The sequence below is a fragment of the Vulpes vulpes genome, chromosome 9, assembly GCF_048418805.1.
Source record: "Vulpes vulpes isolate BD-2025 chromosome 9, VulVul3, whole genome shotgun sequence".
Lineage (NCBI taxonomy): Eukaryota > Metazoa > Chordata > Mammalia > Carnivora > Canidae > Vulpes > Vulpes vulpes.
Window position 1 is genome coordinate 79427033 of NC_132788.1, and position 21776 is coordinate 79448808.

The following is a 21776-nucleotide window of genomic DNA, read 5'->3' on the forward strand; positions in this document are numbered from 1 at the left end:
CTGAATGTCATAAGATTTAGAAATGGCCTTGCAGCAAAAAGGGGACATTTTAATAAAATGTCATTTTCTTTCTGCACCATGCATCAAAACCTCCTATAGAGTTCATTAAAAAGAATTAACATTTATTGACTACTGAGTGTCAGATACTAGGGCAGAACCCATACACTCCTCCCAACACCCCATAAGGAAAGTGCTATCATTATACCCATTTTATGCTTAAGGGTTAACCAACTTGCTCTTGATGACATACCTGGACTGTGAGGGAACTTCAGGATCAGTGGACCCCAGAACACAAGTTTGGACATACTATGTAGGTCTGGTAATGATGACCAATCACTTTGGCTATTCAGAAATTATCCACAGCTACCTGCTGGATTAAAAAAAAATGTATATTATTTTTAAAAACAGTTTTAGGTTCAAATCAAAATTGAGAGGAAAGTACAAACAATTCCTATATACTCCTTACCCCCCCCAGCCTCTCCCATTATCAACATCTCCCACCAACGTGGTTCATTTGTTGTCATTGATGAACCTATACTGATACATCATTATCACCCAGAGTCTATAGCTTACCTAAAGCTTCACTCTTGGTGTTCTATATTCCGTGGGTTTAGACAAATGTACTATGACAGGTATCATTACATAGAGTGTTGTCACTGCCCTGAAAAGCCTCTGTGCTTTCCTATTCATCCTGCTCCTGAAACCCCCCTTACACTGACAACCATTAAAATTATTTAGTTTCCTGTGCCTTTTCCAGAATGTCAAAGAGTAGAAACTATACAGTAAACAGCCTCCTTAGATTGGCTTCTTCCACTTAGTAATATACATTTAACATTCTTCCATGGCTTTGTCTGGCTTAATAGCTCATTTGTTTTTAGCACTGAATTATATTCCATTGTCTGGCTGTGGCACAGTTTATCCATCCACCTACTAAAGGACATGTTGGTTGCTTCCAAATTTTGGCAGTTATGAATAAATCTGCTATAAACATCCATGTGCAGGTTTTTGGGTAGCCATATGTTTTCAGCTTCTTTGGGTAAATACCAAGGAGCACAGTTTCTGGATTGTACAGTAAGGTTATATTTAGTTTTATAAGTAACCACCAAATTGTCTTCCCGAGTAGCTGTACCATTTTTCATTCCCATCAGCAATGAATGCAAATTCCTGTTGCTCCATGTCCTCACCAGCATTTGGTGTTGCAGTGTTCTGGATTTTACCCATTCTAATGGGTGTGTTACCAGCTATTTTTTGATTTTTCATTAAAAATGTACTGTATGCTTTCTAAGTGGTAGATAATTCTGTGAATTCTTAAGAAGCAACTCCCAGATGGTATCTGAGATGAAAAACAATAACCAAAACCTATTGAGTATTGACTAAGTGTCATGTCTTGTGTTAAGCACTTCATATGTTTTCATTTTTAATTTATTTAGTCCTCATACAAACTTCCTGAGTTAGATACCATGCCACTTTAGAATAAGGAAAGGAAGTCTAGGAGAGGAGAAGACACGTGCTTCAGGGCATCCAGTAAGTGAATGACAGAGCTGAGAGTGGAGTCCAGAGATTGGCTCCATAGCCTTTGCTTTTGCCTTCTATGCTGCACCGTACCACAGCACGTCATGCCACATCGGATCCTATCAGCCACTATTAAGAGCAGTGATGTCCTATTAGAACCCAATCATTTTTATACTTAGTGTTGTTCCTCAAGTATCATCCAATAGTAAACCCTCACACACCTTTTTACAGTCATTACTACCAAAAAGTTAGGTGGTACTTTTTAAAACCACTTTCAAAAGGATAAAATTTGGGGGTGAGTGACATATTGTCACTGAGGAAAGTGACAAGATACTACATTATCAATTGATTCAACCAATTCCCCAAGAGAGACTGTAGGCCTCATTCTGTGGTAGGCATTGGGATGCCACATAAGACATAGTACCACAAGAATGTACATAGTTCAGTGATAGGTGTGCAAATAAGCACTATAGGGCAATATGTGTGAGTTTTGAGGTAGAAGGGAATCCAAGGTACCTTGGGAACTTGATTGAGCTACCTACAACAGCCAGTGAACTGGGTCTTCCCCAGTAGGTAATGGAAGGCTGCTCTTTAGTTAAAGGGATTAGGTTCTCCAAAAGTGTGTGTTTAGTTAAGAACATATTTAGTTGCCCAAAATAAGAGATAATAGAGATTTAAACAATAAGTGAGTTAATTGGAGATCATCAAACTTGGTTTAGTTGCTCCATGGTATATTTCTGGTCTCCTATCTTTCTACCTTCTTATTTGTTGGCATTTCATAGTCACGTGTTTTACCTCATTGTCACAAGATGGATGCTGTCACTCCCAACAGAACCAATGTAGGAAGTTGACAAGAGAGTGGTAGTAAAAAAGATCTTTTCCTGTAGTGGAACTATTCTTCTATCAACAAAGAAGAGAGGCTATGAGACTCTACAGGCCAGATCCTGGCACTTTATAGTCACAAAAGATTTATAAATCAGAATGTCCATTTCTTTGAATGTTAATAATTGGCTGTACTTAGAGTAACATCTAACATCACTTCCTATTTAGAATCCAGTTTGGAAAGAAACAATGTTTGGTAGGTTGCTTCTAAGACTAAATAAGTATTATCAGAAGCCTGTGTACTAATGTTCCCAAGGTCAAATAAGTTAAAATCTTTTGGACTTGGCCACAGCTTTCTTTTTTGTGGGACTTGTCAGTATCTTTAGTATGTTTATGAGTTCTATGAATTCCCAAGCATGCATTATTGGATCAATGTGGTGCTTCAATTTAGTAAGCATTTAACAAACAGGGTAATGTTTTGTTTGTGGGCACATTGCAAGTATAAACTACTGCTAGCCTACCCAATAGAAAAAAATAGCCTTTGAAGCAACCCTCAGAAAGAATCTTACCTCAGAGGTAGTTACTCAGAAATTTTGAATGCCACTATGGTAATCTACACCATAGATTTTGCAAAAAGGAAATAAAAATACTTTTTTATTGTTAAAATTAGTGGTTTTCAGATATATTATGAGCCAGAATGACTGCATGGTCTCACCAACCTTCCTTGAACAAGGAGGACCAGTGAAGTCATTCACCTAATCTCTTTGGTCCTCAAGGTCCTGTACCCACACTTCATAGAGGGCTCTATCACATGACACAGTCCTATAGTGTGTTTGTGTAGCAACCATCGGACTGTGGTCTCAGCCTGTCTTAGGCAGAGTGAATATTTTATGCAAGGGGTTTATGCAAGACCTCAAAGGCAGAATGGGGCTTTCCAGAGCTTATAAGAGCAGTATGGGGGATCCCTGGGTGGCGCAGCGGTTTGGCGCCTGCCTTTGGCCCAGGGCGCGATCCTGGAGACCCGGGATCGAATCCCACATCAGGCTCCCGGTGCATGGAGCCTGCTTCTCCCTCTGCCTGTGTCTCTGCCTCTCTCTCTCTCTCTGTGACTATCATACATAAATAAAAAATAAAAATAAAAATATAAAAAAATAAAAATAAAAGAGCAGTATGCATCCCCATTTTTCATGCTTATTTGCTATTACATACATGTGTGTTTGGAAGAATGTGGTCTAAGACTTGCTTGCATTAAGAGTTCTTATTTGGCAATAGAAATGTGAGCTGGAGTGGAAGACACATCTGAAAGCTTAGGAAATATTGGTGAAAATATTCAAGACACCAGCACAACCATTTTGCATGGTCAAATGGACTTAGGGTATTCACCATGAAATGCTTTCATTGTGGTACAACTCATGGAATTATTGTTCTCCGAAACCCACTTTGGAAAATAAACTCACAAGCAGGGAGTTAATTTTTTAGGTGATATTTCCATTAGTTTAGAGTAGACTGGGATAGTTGCTCTAGTTCTTTTCTGATGGTTGTTTTTTGATTTTCTGATACGTGATACAATTTATAAGTAAAGCATTAGAGACGCATCACAGCAAAATCTCATTTGATTTTAATGAGCTGTTTTTATTTGAAAAGAGTAAAATTGAGGAAGTTTGGGGAAAAAATGAAGTACCTGGTCATTCTACCTATGCACTGATAGCAGATATGTGGATGAAAAATGAAGGATATAAGGCATTATCCGTATGTTTCTATGTATTTAAATGCTTCCTATTTATAGAGTGACATTTAGATGACTGAAATTTTTGCTTTCAGAAGCATGATGCTGTAAGGCCCATCCTAAGATAGAAAGTCCTTTGTAGCCAGAACATTCACTGCTTTTCTATGGCATCTACAACCAGTACACATCTAGTAATCAAAAGGAGAGCTGCATGGAATAAATACAGTAGTTGACTTCTGCCCAAATCCTTTTGAAAAGAGGAAGTGGAGCCTTTCTGCTCTTTGACACACAAAAGCACATTGCTTTATAATGGATTCCACAGAAAAAGCAAAATCCAAACAAAGCAACATCTTTTTGCTGTAACCTATGTACAATGTAAGTGAGATGCCAAGTATGCAAATGGTGGGAGGGAAGAAATGCACTTTCATTACCCCCGTTATTGGATCTTTTTTAGAAATATGAGTAGTAATTGCCCATGAGTTAGATGATTGATGTATACCACTTTTGTCTTCTTCCTCTTCACCTTTAATGTTTGAGTCTCAGTCTAATTTTTATATGCTACTTCTTTGATTATTTCTTTCTTCATAAAAGATGGCATGGTGGTCTGAGAACCAGACCCATCTTCTTTTTTTTTAATAATAAATTTATTTTTTATTGGTGTTCAATTTACCAACATACAGAATAACACCCAGTGCTCATCCCGTCAAGTGTCCCCCTCAGTGCCCGTCACCCATTCACCCCCACCCCCCGCCCTCCTCCCCTTCCACCACCCCTAGTTCGTTTCCCAGAGTTAGGAGTCTTTATGTTCTGTCTCCCTTTCTGATATTTCCCACACATTTCTTCTCCCTTCCCTTATATTCCCTTTCACTATTATTTATATTCCCCAAATGAATGAGAACATATAATGTTTGTCCTTCTCCGATTGACTTCACTCAGCATAATACCCTCCAGTTCCATCCACGTTGAAGCAAATGGTGGGTATCTGTTGTTTCTAATGGCTGAGTAATATTCCATCGTATACATAAACCACATCTTCTTTATCCATTCATCTTTCGATGGACACAGAGGCTCCTTCCACAGTTTGGCTATTGCAGACCCATCTTCTATCAGCCCAAGGCATCAGGGTGAAATATAATCACAGTTCCCCACTGCTAGGTCAGTTGTCTCTTACTAGACATCAGTAAGACTTTCTCATGTCCATTATGAGCTCAGTTTTGAAAGTAAAGCTGGGTCCATCCACTTATTCTTGTGGTCCAGGTGCAAGTGGAATCAGTGCCATTTTGCAGCAATTTCTACCAAGTAGACAATGTATAGTCCCAATTTGGCATGTGCAGCTGCAAAACTAGATATTCATCCTACCCCCCCTACCTCCCATGCATCCCAGCCCCTTGACTGAGACCTTATTATGTATGAATTTACCAGGCTAATGAGCTCCCCCTTCACTATTAGATAGGGATCTTGTTTAGTTGTCTTTGTGGCTCCATTTCCTTCCACCCTTCCCCAGGACCTGGGCCAGTGCTCTATCCAAGTAGGCTCTAGATGTTTGTTGACTAAATACTTCTGAAACACTGTTTAGGGTACTGGTGAGGGGGTGGGGAAAATTGCTTTGCTGGAGCTGTACATGAAGGAGGAGGCTTAATTCTACAGGGCTGGAATGAAACAAAGTGGGAGGATGAAGGATGTTTGAAAAACTGGGGGTGGAAGTCACTAGGGAAAAAAGATATGCAAAGGGGAATTTTGTGTTCTGTTTTGGAGTTAAATTCATCAAGACTATATAAACCTCAATGCATCAAAAGTGATACCACCTCATAAGTCTTGGACTGCACCATCTAATTGGTAGTCAGTAGTTACATGTGGCTATTTAAATTTAGATTAATTAGAATTAAATAAAAATAAAAATCTGTTCCTAACACTAATCATATTTTAAAGGTCAGCTGCCACATATAACTAGTGACTGCTGTATAAGGCAACACAGATGTATAGCCTTTCTATCATCTCCAAAAAGCTATGTCAGACAGCACTGCTCTAGGGGATGATATCATTTTGTCTATCCTTTATTCATTCATTCTATAAATATTAACTGAGCACCTACTTTGTTCCTGGCACTGCACGGAGAAAGGGCTGCAATGCCGGAATAGCTGGAAGAGACTCTTGTTAGGCTGCTCATTCACTGTGTAACCATGGGCAAGTCACTTACTTGCCTGTGCTTTTGTTTTGCCTGTGCTTTTGTTTAATCACTTGTAAATGAAAATAATAAAATTATCTCATAACGTTGTTATGAGGATTAAGTGCTTTTGTTTATGTGTGTGCATGTATGTATATGTGTATGAATGTACATACATGTGTGTACATGTGAGTATATATGTGTGTGCATGTGAGTATATATATTATATATATTATGCACATAATGTGCATAATGTGAGTATATATGTGTGTACATGTGAGTATATATGTGTGTGCATAATTGTATGTGTGTGTGCATACATAAACGTATGTTAGAACCATTCTTGGCACATATTCTGTGCCTTGTCAGTAAAAGCTGTTACTACTACTGTAAGTATTTATTACAGAGCAATGAACAAAACAACTATGGTTCATGCTGTCCTGGAATTTACCATCTAGTGGGAGCAGCAGACAATAAATCATTAAAAATTAATAATTACCAACTATGTCAAGAACTGGAAGGAAATGAATGGGGTGAAGCCAGAGAGCATAACAGGGGAAAAACTACCTAGAAACTTCTCAGAGGTGGTAACATTTAAGAAAAAAAGAAAAGAGGAGAAATGCCATTCTTCCAAAGGGAGGAGGAGGAGAGGACCAAGACAGACAAAAGCGCACCATGAAGGAGGACAGTGTGACTATAGCACAGCAGGAAAGGCCGAGGTTCTAGATAATGTTTGGAGGAGAGGAAAAGAAGGCTGAAAGCAGTGGTGCAGAATGTGCACTAGGTGACATATATTTATATTATATGTAAAATGACCACTCTGGGAGCTGGTTAGCAGAGTCTATTAGAAGTCTATTTTAATAGATCAGGAGGGGAGGGGGATGATTTAACTCAGACAGTAGGCATGCAAGTGAAAAGAAATGAGCAGATTCTAGATATATTTGACAGAATCAAGGAGACTTGCTGATGGATTATATGTAGTTGGTAAGAGGGAGGCATCCAGGCCAATGCTCAGATTTTTTACTTGATTAAGTCAATAGTAGTTTCATTTACTGTAGTAACTGATACCTCTAGAGAACATTTTTGAGATAGAAAAACCAAAACTATTGATGATATATAGTCTGCTAATATGGAAGTCTGGTGTCCACATGAAAGACTGGATTTGAGATAGGCACATGGTTATCATTAGTTCACAGATGATAGTCCCCAACAAAAAAACTATTTGGCTGAAGAAAATTTATCCATTTATTTAGATCTCTCTCTCTCTCTGTGTGTATACATATATATGTATATATATGTATATATGTATGTGTGTGTGTATACGTAAAACTTACCTTAAGTCCTCAAGGTCTCTGGAAATTGTTTTAATGGCATATAGTTAATGGAGAAATTTCATTCAAATAAATTTACTAAATCTCAGTAAGCACAGTAAAAGTCTGTGACATTTGAGTCGTGACGTCCACTGCCCAGCTACATCTTATGTAATTACCATTAAAAGGGTAAGCTTCCAGCATTTTTCACCCTCTCTCAAAAGTGCCATGTTTCAGAAGTTGTATTCACAGTGGACTGGAGTCCTCATGTAGCCCCAACTTATGGGATAGAAGCTAACTGCCAGATATAACAAGTCAGTACTACTGGACTCTAGTCATCTGAGCAGCTTTCAGTAGACTAGGAGTCCCATGCTAGGAGGGTCAAGCCAAGAAGAATAGGGGCCACCATCCCTCCCCAATGCCTGATTATAGTCATAGAGCAGAAATGTCACTCTTGGAGAAGTGAGCATTCTGAACTCTTGTTTAGTGACATAGAGCTTCAGTCCGGGATAGAGAGGCAGACCACTATAGCTCTGACTGAGGAGAGTGACCTTATTTGGAATAAAACGTGGTGAATTCTGTGCCTAGGATGTTGTTGAAAACAATGGTGATCTTGGTAGAGAGCAATTAAAATGCCAATAGCTGCAAGATTTTGGCAGCAATGAGTAAGACAGTAGAGCAATCAGAAGTTTAACAGAAAGAACATAGGAATAGACAACCAAGAAGAGCCCTCCTAGCAACATAGGCAACTTTGGGGACTGGAAATGTAGCACAGAAGTAGTGGACTGTATGTAGCCAGTAGTAATCCGAACAGGACATGGGGCAGACTGAAATCATTTCCAAGTTCCACAGAGAAAAATAAAATAAATACAAAGGGTACAAGCTGGCACAGGCACAGGGGGCTTAAAGACAACCTCTAACCAAACACTTGCTGAGCAATAAGCTCCTTGAACCCAGGAGCAACTTCTAAGAGGGGAGGCTTCAAAATAAAAGCACACATATCTCTGGTAATCTGGAAGACCATGTGTATGTGTAAGGCTGAATTCTCTTAGGAGTGAATGGAGAGGGATAATCAAAGCTACTAGTCCTTGGATAAACAGGGTACAAAAATGTAAACTTCTTCATCTGTGAAAGTAGTGTCATTGTGCTACCCACATATTTAGTGGTAAAAGCAAAAATCTAATTGCCAATAGGGATTAAATGTGACCTTTGACCAACAAGTGGCTTATGCCAATTAGTTAGTGACCCTGAAATAACCAGGCTAAAAGGCAAAACAAACAAACAAACAAACAAAAAAACCAAAACAAAACAAAAAACAGGAGTGATACCAGAGATTGCACACTGGATAGAAATCAAGTTCACAGAGTTAGTTTAACCAAGTATCTAAACAAATAACTCAATGAGAAAACAGGAATAATATCAATCCCTATGTGCAGAGGCAGATGTGGAATCAGCATCCAGAGTTGCTATAATATATTATCTAAAGTGTTCAGTTTTCAACAAAAAAATTACAAGATACTCAAGCAGAAAAGTGTGACCTATACAATAGGGAAAAATAAGGCATTAGTAACTATGTTTAAGGAATTCAGATGTTGAACTTAGCAGACAGACTTTAAAGCAGCTATTATAAATGTGCTCAAAGGACTAAAGAAGAGCATGTCTAAGGAATTAAAGGCAGCTATGAGAACAATGTCTTTTCCCATAAAAATCAGTAAAGAGATATAAATTATAAAAAGTGAACCAAATATAAATTATGTAGTTGAAAAATATACTAATAGAAATGAAAAAGTTTCTATAGGAGTTCAAAAATAGATTTTCTCTGGCAGGAAAAAAGGATCTGGAAATTTGAAGTAGATTGATAAAGATCATGCAATCTAAAGAGCAGAAAAATAAAATGAAAAATGAACAGACCATAAGAAAAATGTAGGCCATAATTAAACACCAATATGTGTGTAATGAAAGTACCAGAAAGAAAGAAGAAATGAAAAAATATTTAAAGAACTGAGAGCTAAAAACTTCCCAAATTTAATGAAAAGAAATCTGTACACCCAAGAGGCCCCATAAGGATGATAACCACAAATAGACCCCAATCAGACACATGATAGTAAAATATTTGCAAGTCAAATATAAAGAGAACATCTTGAAAGCAGCGACAAATGACTCATCACATACAAGAGAATGCCAAGATAGACAGCTAACTTTTGATTACAAACAGTGGAGGCCAGAAGGCAATGGGTTGATGTTTTTAAAGTGATAGGAGAAAACACTATCAACCAAGAATCAGCAAAAACCCTTTTGAAGATGATAGCAAAATAAATATATTCTGAGAGATTTTGTTGATAGACTTGCCATATAAGAAATACTAAAGGAGGTTAGGCTGAAAAGAAGTAGCATCAGACAAATAATTTGAACCCACACACCAAAAACATGGATGGGCAATAAAGGTGATTATAAAAGATGATGTAGAGTGACGTCATGGAAGATGATGGAATAGGAAACTTCAGGAACCAGTCCTGCCACAAAACAAAACAAAAACAAACTTTTGAGAAGGAATTTATAGTCAGAATCAACTATTTTGGAAATATGAGGTCTGGTCAAAGTATGGCATTATCTAGGTGAATCCTTAATGAGGTAAGAGGCTGGTAAATTTTGATGACTTTTGCATGGAATGCAAAAGAGAAGCTACCTACCATCTTCCATTTTCTGGCCCTGCATCAGGTGGCTGTGAGGATGACAGCACATGTTTCTGGTGTGCCTTAAAGCTGTCAGGATGTACAATAAGCACCTTGTTTTTCAAGGATCAGGATTATATGTGTCGATTTGCCTTGTAGATTACAGTGGGAGCATTGCAGGAGCTGGTCCTTGTTGCAACTGTCTTACGCTGAAGCAGCTTCAGGGCAGCATTTGTCAGGGAATTAAAAGAACAGAATGCTTTTCATTTCTCTCTCTTTATTGGATCCCTGCATTCAAGGAATCTCTGTTAGGCCACTAGCCAACTGTTGAGATAACAGAATGGAGACTTTAGTGAGTGCTCACACATGACAGGAAAAATGGTCCTTGCAAAAATAGTTTAGAGAAGTCACTAAACAGACAGACGACTATATCCTTCTGAGCAACATCAGCAATCTCTGGGGAACAGGAGGAATCTGATTCCTAGAAGTACAACATTATATAAAAAAGTCCAGTTCTCAACAAAAAATTACAAGGCATACAAAGAATCAGATATGTGTGGTCTGTTCACAGAGGAAAAAATAAACATGATATACCTCAAAAAGAAAAAAACCTAGATCCTGGACATACCAGACAAGACTTTACATGAGCTCTCTAATATATGTGAAGAGCTGAAGGAATCAATACACAAAGACCTAAAGAAAATTGAGAGACCAATATGTGAACAAGTCGTCAACTATCAATTAATATAGAATTTTTAAAAAGGAACTGAATAGAAATGCCAGAAAAATTCAAAAGTTAAAATGAAAAATGAACAAAAAAGGCTCAACAGCAGATTTAAACAGGCAGAAGAAAGAATCTTCACAGTTGAGGATAAAACCACTGAAATGACTAAGTCTGAGGAGCAAAGAAAAGAAGGAATGAAAAAAATGAAGAGAGCCTATAAAGGACGTATGGAATACCTTCAAAAGTACCAACACAAGCCTTATGGAGGTCCTAGAAGGAGAAAGGAGAAAAGGGGACAGAAAAAAACATTTGAGGAAAATAATGGAAAACTTCCTAATTTTTATTAATTACATCAATATACACATCCAAGAAACTCAAAAAAACTCCAAGCAGAAAGAACTAAAAGAGATCCACATAAAAAAAAACATTCTAATCAATATGTCAAAAGCCAAGACAAATCTTAAAAGTAGCAAGAGAAGTGACTCATCACATATAAGGGATCCATAAGAATAGTATCAGCCAGTTTCTCTTCTGAAAGCATGAGGCCAGAGGCAGTGGGATGATATATTTATTATGCTGAAAGAAAAAAAATAACGTCAAGTAAGAATTCTATGTCTGATAAAATAATCCTTTAGAAACAAGGAAGAAATTAAGATGTTCCAAGATACTAAAGTTAAGGGAATTTATCACTATTACACCTGCCCTATAAAAAAAAATGCTAAAAATAAACCTAGAAGTACAGTTCTACCATAGTAAAAGTAATTGCATAAAAGGTAATATTCTGGGTTTGTTGCTTCTCTTTTTTGTTTCCTGTATTATTTAAAAGACCAATGCATAAGGCAGTAATATAAATCTATGTTAATGGGCACACAATATATAAAGTTGTAATTTGTGACAATAATAACATAAAGGTGAGGTGGAAGACTGGATAGGACCAGAGTTAATGTATACTATTGAAGCCAAGTTGGTATAATTCAAACTAGACTGGTAAATATGTAAGGGTAACTAAAATTTCCATAGTAGCCAATAAGAAAATAACTAAGAATTGTACAAGTAAGGGAATGAAGAAGGAATTAAAAAACAGCATGTTAGAAAAAAAATCAAACATAAGCAAAGTTGGTACTGGAGAAACTGAAGAACAAAAATAACATAAGACATATGTAAAATAAATACCAAAGTGGCTGAACTAAGTCCTTCATTATCAGTAATAATTATAAATGTAAATCAATTAAACTCAACAATGAAAAGGGAGAGATTGATATAATGGATTTCAAAAAATGTTTTATACATGCACCCTATCTATGTTTATTGCAGTATTATTTACAATAGCCAAACTATGGAAGCAGCCCAAGTGCCCATCAATAAATGGATGGATAAAAATGTGGTATATATGAATATAATGGAATATTATTCAGCTATTAAAAATAATGAAAGTTTGCTATTTGCAATAATATAGAGTTCAAGAGTATAATGCTAAGCAAAATAAGTCAGTCAGGGAAAGGCATATATCACATGATCTCACTCATATGTGGAATTTAAGAAACAAAACAAATGAGCAAAGGAAAAAAAAAAGAGACAAACCAAGAAACAGACAAACCAAGAAACAGAAACTATAGAGAACAAATTGATAGTTATCAGAGGGGAGGTGAGTGAGGGATAAGGGAAATAAGGGATGGGGGTTAAAGAGTACACTTATCATGATGAAAAAAATTTAAATATATTCTGTTTACAAAAGATTTACTTTGGATTCAAAGATACAGATAGGTTGAAAGTAAAGAATAGAAAAAAATATTCCTTGCAAACAGTAACCAAAGGGGAGCTGGGGTTTTATACTAATACCAGAAAAAGTAGATATAAGTAAAAAATTGTTACAAGAGACAAAGAAAAACATCATGTAGTGATAAAAGGGTAAATTTGTCAAGAAGATATAATAATTATAAGCATATACACACTAAACAAGAGTCCCAAAATATGTGAAGCACATATTGACAAAATAGGGAGAAATAGACAGTTCTACAAAAATAGTTGGAGACTTCAATACTCCACTTCCAAAAATGAATAGAACATATTCCCAAAAGACAAACAAGGAAATAGAGAACTAGAACAATACTACAAACTAATTAAATCTAGTAGACACAAAGAACATTTCATTCAACATCAGCAGAATAAGCACTCTTCTTAAATTCACACAGAACACTCTCCAAAATAGGCCATATGTTAGGGCATGAAACAAATCTCTAAACTGAAAAAAAGATCAAAATAGTAAATAATATCTTCTCCAATCACACTGGGATGAAGTTGGAAAGCAGTAAGAGAAAGAAAATCTGGAAATTTGCAAATATGTGGCAACGAAATAACATATACTCTTAAACAACCATTGGGTCAAAGATTAAGTCACTAGGGAAATTAGAAAATACTTTGAGAATGAAAAGTAAACACAACATACTAAAATTTATAGGATGCAGTGAAAGCAGAGGGAGATTTAGAACTTAAAATACCTTTGTTAAAAATAAAGATCTCAAATTAACAACCTACTTTAACACCATAAGGGACTAGGAAAAGAGCAAACTAAACCCAAAGGTAGCAGAAAGAAGGAAATAATAAAGATTAGAGCAGAGATAAATAAAAGAATAGAAAATGCAATCGATGAGACCAGTAGTTCTTGAAAAGATCAACAATCTTGGCAAAATTTAGCTGTACCAAGAAATCATAGAAGATACAAATAACTAAAATAATATAAGGGGAGGTATTGTTATTGACTTTATAGAAATGAAATGATTGTAAGAAGATACTAGGAACAATTGTAAGCCACCATTTTAAATAACGTAGATGAAACAAACAAAAAAAATCCTTAAAATCACACAAATTACCAAAATTAACTCAAGAATAAAACAGCAAATCTCAACAGACCTAGAACAAATAAAGAATTTGAATTGGTAGTAAGCAAATCTCAACAAAGAAAAATCCAAGACCAGATGGCTTCACTGGTGAATTTTACCAAACATTTAAAGAATTAACATCAATCCTTCTTAAACTCTTCCAAAAATTTGAAAAGGAATACTACCTGATACAATCTATGCAGTCAGCATTGCTTTGATAACAAAACCAAGCATACCACAAGAAAACTACAAACCAATAGCTCTTAAATGTAGATGCAAACAGCAACAAAATGCTAACAAATCAAATACAACAACAGGTTAAAAGGATTTATATACAGTGCCCAAATAGAATTTATCCCAGGAATTCAAACACGCTTTTAAACATAAAAGAATTAATCAAGGTGGTATATCAGATTGATAGAATTATAAAGCAAAACCACATAATCATTTTAATAGATTCAGAAAAAGGATTTGACAAATTCAACGTCCTTTCATGCTAAAAAATTCTTATAAATTAGGAATAGAATGGAACTTTCATTACACGGTAAAGGGCATTTACCAAAAATCTATAGCTGGCATCAGTCCCATTGGTGAAAGACTGAGAACTTTACTCCTAAGATCAGGATCAAAAGACAGATGCAGGCTTTCACCACTACTGTTGCACATCATACTGGAAGTCCTAGCCAAAGCAATTAGGCAAGAGGGGAAAAAAGGCATCTAAATTAAAAAGGAAGAAGTAAAACTACTGTTATTTGCACATGAAATGATTCTATACAGCAAAAAGCCCAAAGAATACACACATAATAAATATTAGAACTAATAAAGAAGTTCAGTAAATTTGCTGGATACATAATCACAGAAATATCAGTTATGTTTCTATACAACAACGAACAATCTAAAAGGAAAATTAAGAAAATAATTATATTTATTATAGCATCCAAAATAGTAAAATACCTAGGAGTTAATATACCCAGGGTGGTGAAAGACCTACACATTGACAATTACAAAACACTGCTGAAAAAAAAAATTGAAGATCTGATTAAATGAGAAAGAATTTTGTGTTCATGAATTGAAAGATTTACTGTTAGTAAGACGCCAATATTCCCCAAACCAACCTACAAAGTCATTGCATCCTGATCAGAGGTCCAGTGGCCTTCTTGCAGAAATGGGAAGGCATTCCTCAAATCCATATGGAATGGAACTGCTAGAATAGATTAAATAATATTGAAATAGATTAAATAGATAAAATAATTAGATTATTTATTAAATTAAATAGTTTAATTTAATAAATTAAATTAAATAGTTTAATTTAATAAATTAAATTAAATAATTTAATAAAATTATTTATTAAATTAAATATTTATTAAATTAAATATATTAAAATAAATAATTAATTTAAAATAAATTAAATAATTATTTATTAAATTAAATAATCTAAAATTATTAGATTAAATAGATAAAATAAATAGATTAAATAATATTGAAAAAAGTAAAACAAAGTGGAAGAGTCACACTTTTTGTTTCAAAACTTATTATAATGCTATAGTAATCAAAATAGTGTGTACTGGCAGAAAGATGGATATATAGACCAAAGGAAAAGAATTGAGGGTTCAGAAATAAGCCCAAATATCTACAGCCAATTGACTTTCAACAAGAGTACCAAAATCATTCAATGGGGTCAGAACAGTCTGTTCAACAAATGGTGCTGGAACAGCTGAAAGCATATGGGAAAGAATGAAGTTGGACCCCTGTTGCATTCCATATATAAAAATTAGCTAAAAATGATCAACAGCTTAAATGTCTGAATTAAAACCATAATATTATCATAGATTAAAGCACAAGGATAAATTTTCACGACCTCATTTTGGTAGTGGATTCTCATATTTTATATCAAAAGCATGAGCAACAAAAGAAAAATAATAAATGAATTTGATTTCATAGAAGTGAAAGACTTTCATACGTCAAAGGCCATTATCAAGAAAGTGAAAAGACAATCTAAACAATGGAAGAAAATATTTGCAAATCCTATATCTGATAAGGGACACTTGAATATTCAATAAATAAAGTATTCTTACAATTCAAAAACACAATGACAAACAAACCCATTTAAAAAAAAATCAAAGGGCTTAAAAAGTTATTTCTTTTAAAAAGATATTCCAATGACCCAAAACACACACAAAGATGTTCAATATCATTGGTTATTATAGAAGTGCAAACAAAACCACAATGAGATATGACTTCATACCCATTAAGATGGCTATGAAGAAGGGGCGGGGGGAGACCAAGAATACTAAGTATTGACTAGGTTGTGGAAAAATAGGAGCACTTGTATACTGCTGGCGAGAATGTAAAATGGTGCATCCACTATGGATATCATTTGGTAGTTCCTCAGAAAGTGAAACAGAATGACTTAAATGACCCAGTAATTTACTTCTGAGTATATAGCTAAGAGAAATGAAAACATTCTGTACAGAAACTTGTACATGAATGTTGATAGCAATATTATGCACTCTACCCAAAAGATGGAACTCATAATCAAATTATAAAAGGCAGGAGGAACAGAGTAAAGTTTCTGTTTTTCCCTGGAATTAAGTTACTATAAATATTAAATAGACTTTGCTAAGCTAAGATGTACATTTTAAACCCTAGAATAACCACTAAGAAATATTTTTAACATAAATATTATTAGTGAAATAAAAATGTTACACCAGGAAATATCCATTAAATATACAAAGGAAGATAGTAAAAGGGGGATAGAGAGACAAAGAAATTTGAGACAGAAAATGAAAGCCAAGTGGCAGATGTAAATCCAACTATATCAATAATCCCGTGTAATATGATCACACAACCCAGTCAAAAGACAGAGTCTCAGATTGGATTAAAAAAAAGATCCAGCTATATGCTGTCTAGAGGAGATTATTTAGATTCAAAGATACAAATAACTTGAAAGCACAGGTTTGGAAAAAGATATATCATGCAAATAGAAACTGTAAGGATGTGAAATGGCTATGCTAATATCAGACAAAAAAGACTTAAAAACAAGAGCTAGGAAAGGGTGAGCCCACCCAAGGAGAAAGCACTGCTTAGAGAAGAACAGGGACCCAAAGAGAAAGCACTGCTAGAAAAGAATAGAGAATTTGGGGTACAACTGTGGGAATTCTCAAATGTAAAGGTAGGAGAAAGGGCAAGTACCTTGAAAAGGAGACCGCCAAGCTACATTATTTTCCAGGCTTTTACAAATCATACTACAGTGTAAGCACGCGCATTAGAATCTTTCAGCATTAGCCCTAAGACTGCATGCAGTTGAACTGATCGTTCACTCTTTGACCCACCTTAATTTACCACATAAGGAAAAGAAAGGCATGAACAGCGACTTCCCCAAAGTCAGAGAAGCATAGTAACAGAGCTGAAACTAAACACCACACACACACACACACCTTTCAACAATACAGGTGCAGTGTCTCACTTTTCCTTCTTCTCTAGTATTCAATAAATCTTTCCTTGTTTTGAGAACCTTCAAGATAGACTCTCAGGGTGCAGCCTGTTTGGGGTCCTAAGTGAAGTATCTCAAGATTTTAAATCAATGAAATTAATTTGGGTTGACTGTATATCGGTTGTGTTATTGGGGATGACTTGTCGACTTTCCTGAATCTTTGTTTCCTCAGCTCTGAAATAAAGAAAACCATACTCAGAGAGATATAATCATAAGGAATGAATGAGGACTACAAAATCCCTTAGAACTTAGTGAGTATTTTAGGATCCCATCAGATTGGTTTGAAAACCACAGTCACTCTCTCTAACCTCTTGAGGACACCATGAAATATTCAAAATGTAATGCCTCTGCATTGCAAACATAACCTCCACAGATAGAAAGATGCAATTTTTGAAAGTCCAGTGAAAATACAGGGCTGCATTTCAGATGCTAAAGAAGAAACACCCCCAAATTCTCAAAGTTTCTGGTGGAGATTCCAACCATAGTACAGGTTTCGTTAGCATCTACCATAGAACTAATCACACTAATAATCACAGTCTTGAAATGAAAATGCCAGTGATTCTATAATCCCAGAATGTTAAAGTGCTTTAAACATGCTAATGGCCCTTAGTGGATGCCCTTGTGTGGTTTTTACTTGGGTACATCATCTACAGTCAGATCCTCTCAACCTTAAGCAGTCAATTAGAGGTCAACGGAGCTAAGCCTAGTTTATATCCTTTGTAGCTGTATGTTTTCCCACTTGGTGTTTGCTATGATGAGAATCTGACCCCAGCATTACCCTAGATTCTACCATAGTGGAATCAGGTCAGCGTGTTAAAAAAAAAAAAAAAAACTATTATATACAGTAATCATTTTTAGAATAGCAAATCAATACCACAATAAACACACACTGAGCCGACTCTGCTCAGAACTTATAAAGAATGATATGGGAGAAAATTTGGTACTCTGCAAAACCACGGGACCCCACTGGGATTACACCACAGAATCCAGTTTGGGCCATTTTTCAGCTTTACTTGGGGATTAATCGGGCACTTCCTTTTGCTGATACTATGGGAGATTGAGCTAAACATTTTGTCACTCACAACCTATGACATTGCCCCAGGCTGGACTTAACCCATAAGTTTCATTTTTGGGCAACTGGAAAGCAAGTAGCTAGGCACAATGGAAGACAGAGATTTGGGGGCTAGGTACTTAAAAAAATTGTTGCTGTCAGTGGAAGAAAGAAAATTGCGGATGGAGTAGAAGTTTCTGCTTTTATGCAGGAGAGATAAAATATTAAAATATGGACACATTTAGAATAGTTAAGGTGCTAAATATAGTGGTTTTGACTCATTATTTGAAAATATTCTCCAGAGAACCCTGTAAGTGAAGTAAACTAAAGTTCTTAATGTACTTTCTTGGAGGAAATTGTCTTTGCTTAGTTTAGGTTGCCTAATGGAGAGTAAAGAACATCATTATTACTTAGAGTAGACAAAATTGAGAGGGAGAAAGAATAGAAAGAAAAGATAATCTTGATACATTTCATTGCCATTCTTCAAAACATCACATTTTAGCTTTTTTCCAATGGTGCTAATCAGCTTCTCAATTAAACCTGACAATTACTATTCAAAAAGAGAAAATAAATTTATTAACATTTACAGGGGAAGTTTTTCTCCCCAAGAATAACTCTTCTTGCCTATATATGGTTTCTTCTTGTAGGTTGGCATTTGTAATTTATTAATATTATATTAAAATATAATATCCATTCTTATTTTTCAATGATAGCAATCAGCTTTTCACAATGCATTTCTTTTTGGTATAAATACAGGGAAAGAGAGTCGAATTCATGAAAATCAATCTAAAAACACAATTTATTTTGATTAGAGCCTAATCTTTCCTTGAGTTTTCCTTATTACATTGTAAGTCCTTTATCCCTCAGATCTCTATTCATTAATACATTAAGCCAAAAATCATTAATAAGAGTCCTGCCTCATTATAAATTGCCAGAACTAGCTTTCCCTGCTGTAGTTTTACACTGACAATAGCTTCTGGGGAATAATAACATTTTCTTTAACTGCTCATACTTTACTGGGTCAGCATCATATTTTTAGGGACAAGTCCCCAAATCAGAGTGACTACTGAGTGTGTCCATTCAACAAAAATATAATTGCATAATATTTTTGAACAATAGCCTTGAGTGTGAAAGTATATCATCTTTCCAACTGCTTTTTCCCCATCATTAGCTATTCTTTCCAATAACCTTTGACAGAGGCCGCTATAAAAAAAAAGGCAGATCTAGAAAAAAGAATTATATAAAAAAGGGTTGTGTCAGAGACTACACATTGCCAATGTTAGTTCTGATGGGAGCAGGTGCCTTTCAATGATTCATCTCTTTTCATGGTCACTTATATCCCTGCATGGCTAATCAGATCAATAATGCTCCTTAAATTGCTTGGGAATCTGAAGTTGAGTTGACAGGAATAACATCCCTTCCTCTTCATTTTAGTCAAACCACTGAGCAACAGGCTTCCTGCAAGGTTACAAATTGGCAAAGTTTTGGTGTCAGATGTTCCAATTGTCCTTCCAGGGAGTAAATCATCGTTGGGCTCAGAATCACAGCCTTTCTTAATTTAAAAGGAACATAGTTCACAGGTTCTTAGCCTTGTTTCGGCTATAGACTCCTCCTCTGAGCCTCCAACATAAGCTAGGCATGGCATCTTCCCTCCCAAAATATTCTCACACAAAATTTTCTGCAGTTAGTGTCCATTCATAAAACTTACCCTTGTCTTTTCCTGTGATGAAATACAGACCAAGAAGCTGAGATTAAATGTTCAAGTGCATACAAGTCCTAACTTGGTTCTCTTCAAATTGTTCATCGCTACCTCTTGAGAGGGCTGAGGTAACCTCAGGTCTTTCTCATCTCTTCTACCAAATAACAGTACTCTGGTTCTAAATAACTTCAGCTTCATTCATCCTTTCAGCTGTATTTGTTGAGTTTTTCTATATGCCAAGCACTGTGTTGTTCATTCTTCTCTTCCATAGAGTGAAAACCAAAGAAGAAACAAAATGGAAGTCTAATCTATTGATCGTACCTTTTGGTGAAGTTCCAGAGAACATTGTTTCGCCCTTTCTATTCATCAGATGAAGATAACAGACCTCTAATACAGTTCTAACTCTGCTCAACAATCTTGACTGTTCTTCCAGGGCTCTTAAGACCAAAAGTAATTCCCTGTCTGGCATTGTAGTTTCATGCATACATGGAAAACTTATGTTCAGACCCATCTTTCTAGATCCCCTTGCCCAAGACAAACCATTCAGTTCACTCCACAGCAAATCATTAAGAGTAACAAACAAACTAAAAACCCAGTACCATTGTTCATTCAAGCAATTCTCACCTTGAAATTTACTATAGTTCTATCTATTTTTCGAGGCTTGGGTCTTATCACCTTTCTCTGTGAATCCTATCCTGATTACCTAACTTCAAGTTCCCCTCTTTCTCCTCTTTATTCCTACAGTTCATATGACTATGCCCAAATGGGGGCTAATGGTTGATGGTGCTGTTTTATCTCATCATGCATATATGACTTAGCAACCCCAATATATTTAGCTCTTTCAGGACAGCTAACATGTCTATGGTTCACTATGTACTCTCCCTCACTTGATGAATTTGTTAAAATCACAGCTAGTAAAAATGGCCTCCCTTCAAAGGATTCCCAAACTTTTTCTATTTTTAGTAGTTGACTATTAACAGAAAGCCCAGTCTATCCACATATTGAAATTCTTGAATCTGCCTCGCATGTGGATCTCTTAGCCAAGAATACTCTCATTTTTATTTTCTTCTAGAGTCCAGAAAACTTTGGAAGGCTGCCTTATGGGGTGATGGAATGAAAAACCAGACCAAACCAACCAGACAGGGGCTCCTTCTATAAATGAACATTCCACAGCCCAAGACAGAGCATCTTCCATTTCACTGCTCAGCCCCCAAATGCCTCCTGGTTATAATTAAGTACTTCAAAGTCTTCCAAACACCCTTTTAGAAATGACTGCCCCAAATACAAGATGATGCCCAATCAGATGTAAATCATCACCCAGCAGGGAGGGAGAGGCATGAAAAGTGGTCATCAGCACTTGGACTAATCAGAAAGTCTAGTCTCTTGATGAGGATTTTCATTTTCTCATTTGTCATTCTAGCCACTGGATTCTCAAGTGGCCAATTTGCTCCCTATTGGTAATCAGCTTGTTATTTTTACTCTCATCCCTCTCTCTGGGACTGTCAGAGGCTTGGAGCAATTCATCACCCACATGGGCCTAACCCTTCTGTGGCGGGAAGTGGGGGAGGGAAGCTATTATCCTGGAAGAGATAAGTAGAAAACTATTTCACCATTGATACTCAGTTTTTAAACAATGATTTCCCTGATGAGGTAAGTAAAATAATGACCCCACCAGTTAAGAGTGCAACAATGAAAGCTTCAAGGATAAGCAGATCATGCAATGG

General features: G+C 35.9%; 1 long non-coding RNA gene across 1 annotated transcript in view; it reads right to left on the reverse strand.

The window, feature by feature from the left end:
- The window catches only part of LOC112909279 (uncharacterized), a 363316-nt gene that overhangs the window by 73698 nt on the left and 267842 nt on the right, over positions 1-21776 (reverse strand). Inside the window, exon 11 of the long non-coding RNA XR_011994350.1 lies at positions 251-367. This is a non-coding gene — a long non-coding RNA (uncharacterized lncRNA). The remainder of the gene's footprint in view (positions 1-250; positions 368-21776) is intronic.